Source organism: Lissotriton vulgaris, chromosome 7 (genome assembly GCF_964263255.1).
Source record: "Lissotriton vulgaris chromosome 7, aLisVul1.2, whole genome shotgun sequence".
Taxonomy (NCBI): Eukaryota; Metazoa; Chordata; class Amphibia; order Caudata; family Salamandridae; genus Lissotriton; species Lissotriton vulgaris.
This window is the reverse complement of record NC_141695.1, coordinates 666,097,723-666,104,818: the sequence shown is the minus strand read 5'-3', so window position 1 is coordinate 666,104,818 and position 7,096 is coordinate 666,097,723.

The window sequence follows — 7,096 nt, the reverse complement described above, 5'->3', positions numbered from 1 at the left end:
GAGTGTGAGTGTGAGTTATGCAACATATATAAGCTCAGGAAGAGTAGCTGGGGAGGGTTCAGGAACTTCATTAAACTGAAATGAACAAGGACGATGTCTGTCAATTCATAGTTAAATGTAAAGGAAGTGGTGGAATCCTGGGGTGTCAGAGTGATCTCTTACACTGATGATACCCAGCTTGTGTTTTCATTCACAGATCACTCGGACGGTAACATGTCTAGTTTCCGACGGTGCCTTGCTAATATCTCCTCCCGGATGACCACCAATAATCTGAAACTTAATACAGGTAAGACTGAGGTCTTATTCTTTAATCAAAAATCCCCCCTCCCAGTTAATGTGTAGTGGCCGACGGAATTAAATCCTCCCCCTGTTCCAGTTCAAACAGCCCGCAATCTGGGTTTTCAATTTGATACCACTCTGTCCTGTAAAACCCAAATTAATAGAGTCTCGGCAGCCTGTTTTGGTAAACTTCGCATGATTAAGAAAATTGTCCCCTTCCTTCCGCCTGATTCTCGGAGGACGGTGGTTCATGCCTTAATCATGTCCCATTTGGACTATGCGAACAGCTTGTATGTGGGAGCCCCAGCCTATTTGATTAAACGACTGCAGATTGTGCAGAATGCTGTGGCTAGGCTGATTTGTAACATCCCCTATCGCCACTCCACCACTTCGTATTTAGCTATGCTGCACTGGCTGCCGGTCCGCTGCCTCATACTATTTAAGGCTCTGGTCATCGCCTTTAGGGCCCTTAACGGTCTAGGTCCTGCCTATCTGAGACATAGACTCAAACCTGTCCATTCGGTTCGTGATCTCAGATCGAATATTCTCCGCCTACTGTACGCCCCTCGATTTCGCCGGGCGAGAATGGGGGGCCGTGCCTTTGCTGTTGCCACTGCTAAGTTCTGGAATCGCCTACCTCTGGATCTCAGACTCATTACATCAGAATCTTTGTTCCGGAGGAAACTCAAGACCTGGCTGTTTTCCATGATTTAGATCACGCTGTATCCTTCTGGTGACGGTTGTCTGTAGCGCCGGGACATCCCCGTTGGGGGTAGCCGCGCGCTTTATAAGCTTCAAAATAATAATAATAATAATAACAGTTTCTCAGATGTGTCCCCATAGTTTGTTGGTGTGGATATTTTTCCAATATTTATTTTTGATTAGTTAGCTAGGACTCTCGTCCCATTACATTCAGTTTATACCTTCTATTCTTACAGTCTACTTGATTTCTTGAGGACGATGTAACACTCTCTTGTACCTCTGGCAGCTGTGTCAAAGAGTTCATTCATCACTTTCTCATACTGGATCAACAGCATAACAGGCTATAAAGCCAAATACTTGAATAAAGGAAAAAAAATAAAAACATCACATTCTGCTCCTGTTCTGATTTCAGTTGATTTCACTTGTTAGGAGAGGGTTCTAGCATTAAAAATGTATACCATTATGCAATTGCCATGACTTAAGGATATAGTTTCAACTTTTCCTATGGTTACACAGTCTCGAATTGGTTTATAATTAACAGCTCAAGTGAGTCTAATTGAATTCACAGTTAAGAAAAAGTACTTTATTTGGTTTTGTCCTCTACTTTTTTTCAAATTCACCTAGAATAATTAATTCCCTTCTTTACCAAGCACAGGAGGTGTTTTGAAGAGCGGCATTACTGCTTCAGAAGGCTTTTAACATTTACTGATCTTATATTCTAAAAAACAACATATCAAACAAAATGTAAACAACGAAAGGTGCCCATGGAACAGCTTCATCTTAATCATATTTTCTAATAAGGCTCAATTGTGTATACTGCATTTATGTGTACGAACATTGGATTTCAATGTGTTTTAAGTCCTTTTATGATTTTACATTTTTCTTTTTTTCTCAGTAGCTTGCAAACAGGAGCACAATGTTGGGTATTTGTGAGTCCAGCGAAGAGGAAAATGAAAAGAACACAATGTCAGTTTTCAGGGGAGCAATATTTCTAAAGGCTTTTCTTCTTTCTCTCCTTTGTTGGAAAGGTCAGTAGGGAACCGTTTAGAACCTCAAGGAACTCTTCTGTGCTTTTCTTCCCATTCACTTTTCCAACAGAAGGAAGTAAACATTTCCCATGATCATCTCTACACACTACACTTATCCCCAACAAGAGATTGCATGGAGACTCTCTGGTGCTTAGTTGCTTACGGAAACCGTTTTTTTTTATCATTGCATTTACTTGTGCCAGACAACAGAAACATTTCACAGCGGTCATCCATTTTGTATTTATCATATTTATTGCTTATTTTGCTCTTTGATGCTGGCAATGAAACACGCAGCTTGTGATAACTTTCTGAGCGAGAGAGCATAGTGCGAGTGGGTATTACATGTACATGGGCCTGCAGGATGACAAGCAGATACCTTGGTCAAAGACTATATCATCTGTCCAATTGGCAGTCCAGAAATATCTTAATGTCCTTCACTTCTTTTTGATAATAACCTGAAATTTGTGCAACGGAAAAATTGTTCTGGAAATGCGTTCCAAAGAGTGGTGACTTAAGAATGACAACGATTTACCCACTTCCCCAAAGAGACATTTATGGGCCGTGGCCTTACACGTGGTTTAGCCGTGTTGTGTTTTGTTCTATCACCTGAAGTATTTTAAGGGCTGCAGCAGAACACTGCAATCACACTGTAATGTGCCGGCACCTCCTATTCGAGAAGTGACTCATCTGGATTGTATGATTTTGTGCAATGTTGTATGCCAGTTTTCTACATGGGTTACTACCATAAGAGGTTGCAGGCACCCACCTTTACCAGATATGCCACATGGTGGAAGGTCGCTTTTGTGACCAGTGTTCCTTGAAATGACAAGGATCCTGTTAATCCAACTACAATGCATCGCTCCTAAAATGGAACAACAGCATATTAAAACTAGAGTGCATTCATTTAAAGATAAAGGGAAGCCATGCACCCTAATGAAATTTTGACATTTACCATCCTGAGGGGGATATTCTCAAGAACGTGTGATAACCATCGCAAAATTAGCTTAACGCAAATTTCAACATCACAGTCTATCGTGGGAAAATAATGCTGTGTATTCACAACACGGAGGCACCATGCGATAGGCCCCGACAACTCATCAAAGGTACGCGATAAAGTCAACGTGATGCCGCAACAATGCGAAATACGAAAGCAAAAAAAAGTTGCAATGAGGCCAATCGCGATGCAAAAAGCAGCGAAAGCCAGCGACAGGCCTGCAAATCCCACGCGTCTGGTGGGAAAATGCACTAAAAAACAACAAAAACAACACATCAAAAACAATCCAAAGTGCGTAGGAACATGGATGCACCCGGACCAAGTGCAGAGGCCAATGCAAACCCTACAAGCCCCACAGACCACCAGCAAGGAACAACGGGGTTGGGGAAGGCCAAGGAGAAGAGGGAGAGGAAGACAGGCTGCAGTTCGCAGGGAAATCAGATTAGCATCACAGAGGTGATAGAACACTACCGTCAACTGACCCAGAATGAGACTACCGTGAATGCAGTCAGAGTGTCAAGGAGGTCAATGGAGGAGGCCAAGAGGCGCTGGCATGATGTGAAAATCTAAACCAGGCTCAAAGCTGCTGCCAACAGGAAGGCAGAATCGGCTACAGGAGGTGGGGGTCCAGTGCCACAGGAGGAGCTGGAGGAAACGGATGCCACAGTCATCAGTCTGGAGGCGGTGCAAGAAGTCGGAAGTCCGGACACAGCTCGAGAGGACCTGACACAACATCAACAGGGTGAGTAACGACAAGGGACTGGGGGGCCCAGTTGCCGGGGGGAGATGAGCACAATGGCACACATGCACAATGATGTGTAGCACACTGCACACCCACAATGACCCTCGATCATGTCCCTGAACCCCGTGGCACACTGCAGCACACACACATATCAATAACAGCACATCCACATTGACGACAATATGGTACAATGTGCAACCCCGACACTGCAGAACAGAGGACACAACTGGCCACGCACATGCGCAGAAACAGGCCAACTACATCTGACAGAGCTGGAAACTGTGAGATGGAAATGTACGCGTACAACCTCCATCGTCATGTAGTCTAAATGTCTACTGTCCCACATCAAAATCCAGCACCTCCTAAACAGTCACAATGTACCTTGTCATACAGTCTGCATGTAAACAAGAACAATGTGCTAACATACATGTCAATACAATGTCAACATGCATCTCCCCTTCACATTGCAGAGGGACACACAACACCTCCAGCAGAGCAGAGCAGACTACTCATCAGTGATGCCTGAGAGGGCCACCACACTTTCGACACCGTCACCCTACAACAGCCCCTGGACATCCCACACAACCCACCACCAGGACCAGGGCAGCCAAGCTACCTAGAGGAGAACACAGCCCCTGCAACAGACCACACAGCAGGAAGCGCCTGCCAGCACGGCTGGCTTCCAAAACTTTACCGAGCCACACATGGCATCCCAATGCCAGATGTCAGAATGCCAAAAGGAGGTGGCTGAACAGGTGCAGGTGGGGTCCAAACCCAAGGAAGTCGAACTAGATCATATACATGGATGTCTAATTCCCTTCATGGACCACCTACACACCACAAAGGAGACCCACACTGAGACAGAGACACATACATTTGCACATTTTCTGTACTGAAGCACACCCAGAGCCCCGCTATTATCAGTCGCACACCCACGCTGGACCTGCATACGATGGCCTAGCCCACTACTCTTACGTATTGCGTGGGTGACGACAAAGCTACATGTCCAAGCTCTGACCCGCTGCCAGCAGTGACATGGTTGCATCCACTGTACACAGCACATTGTAATGTTGTATGGCCCAGGGCCCTCATGCATACATTATGACCACAGAGACTTAGGCAGATTGCATGTGGAACTGGCTACGGGCATGTTCGCCCGGCCCCTTTATTGGCAGGGTCACATGTACAGTGACGCCTGTGCTGGATGTGTGTGGGGTGAGTGTAAGCCAGCCTGCATAGAGCGGTTGATGCTGGTAACAACATGAACAGTGATCACTATTAAAACGGAAATGGAAAACACCAGCATTACATAAACAACTGCAAAACATCATACTGGTAGCCAGAGCAAGCACAGAGGACACCCAATATGCAAACAGAAGTGTCTGTGAGTTGCTGTGCATTGATTTTGGGGAACTATAGCTGAGCGTGCCCATGTGAATGAATTTTCTAGAATTGTGTCCCTTCGGTTTATACCTTATGCAGCTGCAGTGGGGTGTGTTACACGTGCATCATCTTCCTCATCATCATCCCAGGTCTCCCACACTGCCTGAGGTGACATTGCTGCGTAACCTCTCCAAAGCAAAAAAACTCAATCTTTAACGGACCATGGGTTGTGGTGCACTCAATTAGTGGCACCTGGAGTGCTGAGCACGGTATCAGGCAGATGGTGGCATCCACGATAGGTGTGAGCAATTCTGTTAGTCTGCCAGTACGACTGTTTCAACTCTGGCAGTTGGCGGTTGGAGGTGGTCTTGGCAGTGGTGGCGTGTGCCTCTTGCGGTGATGCAACATCCGGGCCGATCAGGACTCGATTTGATGTGTGAGCCCTGGTGGACCGCAGTTGAGGCCGGAGGCAGCATACAGTTCAGGGCTACAGACACATGACGTTGATGACCCCAAGCCATCATCTCAAAGGCCATCCAATATCTCAGAAGAAAGGGTTTCTGACTTGAGCTGCACAGAGTTAGTGGCCCCGGATGCACAGTGGCCGGCATAGGCACCCCGCCACAGGACGGTGACTTGTGGTACACTGAGGTAGGGCCACGCAGACTGAGCGGGTCCTCATCAATGTCTGAGGTGAATGTTGCGGGGGACAGTGGAAGGTGTCCTCCAGGGCATAATGCAGAGGGCAGGAGTTGTCTGGAAGCAGGAAATTGAGGAGTGGAATGCTACAGCCTCGTTTTCACCGACAATTCCTTATCAGCTACATGAGGATGGAGACAACCCCTTTGTCCATAGACTCAGACCCCACCAAAGTTCAAACAGAGAGTGTCCATGAATGTCGGGAACAGACTTAGTGGCACCATGGCTGAGAGGGTATGCAGTCTGTGATGATGTCGGTACAATGATATGAACTCAGACATTGCTTAATCAAGATTCAGTCCCAAATGTGTGACCTACTCAACAGCAGTGTAGGCTGGAGGCAGCGGTCAGTAGTGGCCCACAGCCACTTGTCGTTGGCTCGCGATGCACAGACTTAGTGTCACCAGGGCAGTTGTTGGTAGTGTTTGATCACCTCCGTAACAATGATCCTTTTTTCCACCTGACTGACAAGCATCATCCTCTTACACCTCTCTTTGCATGCAATACTATGTACTCTGCCATTGAAAAATCAAGACTCAGTTCCAAATGTGTGACCTACTTGAGCGCAGTGTGGCCCGAGGGCAGTTGTCAGCGTGGGCTCACAGACATGTTTGGTTGGATTTCGATACACAGACTTGGAGACACCACATCTAAGGGAGTATAGTGATATAAACTCTGCAATAAATAATGTTCTCTACCTTGGTGTCAAGACACAGTTCCAAATGTGTGACCTACTTATCCGCTCTGTATGCCGGTGAAGTACATCAATGAGAAAGGAGTACTGCGGGGATGTTTCGCACAGGCTGTGATGGCCTGTGGAGGCTACCAGGGTTGCGGCCCTCCGGCTTGGAGCGTGCACTGGCATGTGGTGGGCCCTCTATGACACTCAACGGTGTCTGCTGGTGAGCATTGAGGCCTGGGTGCGCAGGGGCAGGCAAGACTGGTTTGGGGACCAGCGGCCCAGGGTGCAGCAGGCGCAGAGGATCGCAGGCAACACTGCTCACGGCATCGGCCTCGTGGCGGGGCAAGAGGTGCCACCCTGGCAGAGACGTTGGGCATGCCGGGAGAGAACCACGGCCAGAGTTACGTGCTTTTTATTCTCACACCTACGCTGGCCCACTCTGCTCACGCTTACGGGGGGACGTAACAAGGTACATTTCTGTGAGCTTTCCCACTGGCTGGGGTGACATGGTTGCATCCACTGTCCACTACACTCCAAACCTCAGCAGTGGATGTTGACATAGATATGTGGGTGGTCTGCATACTGCA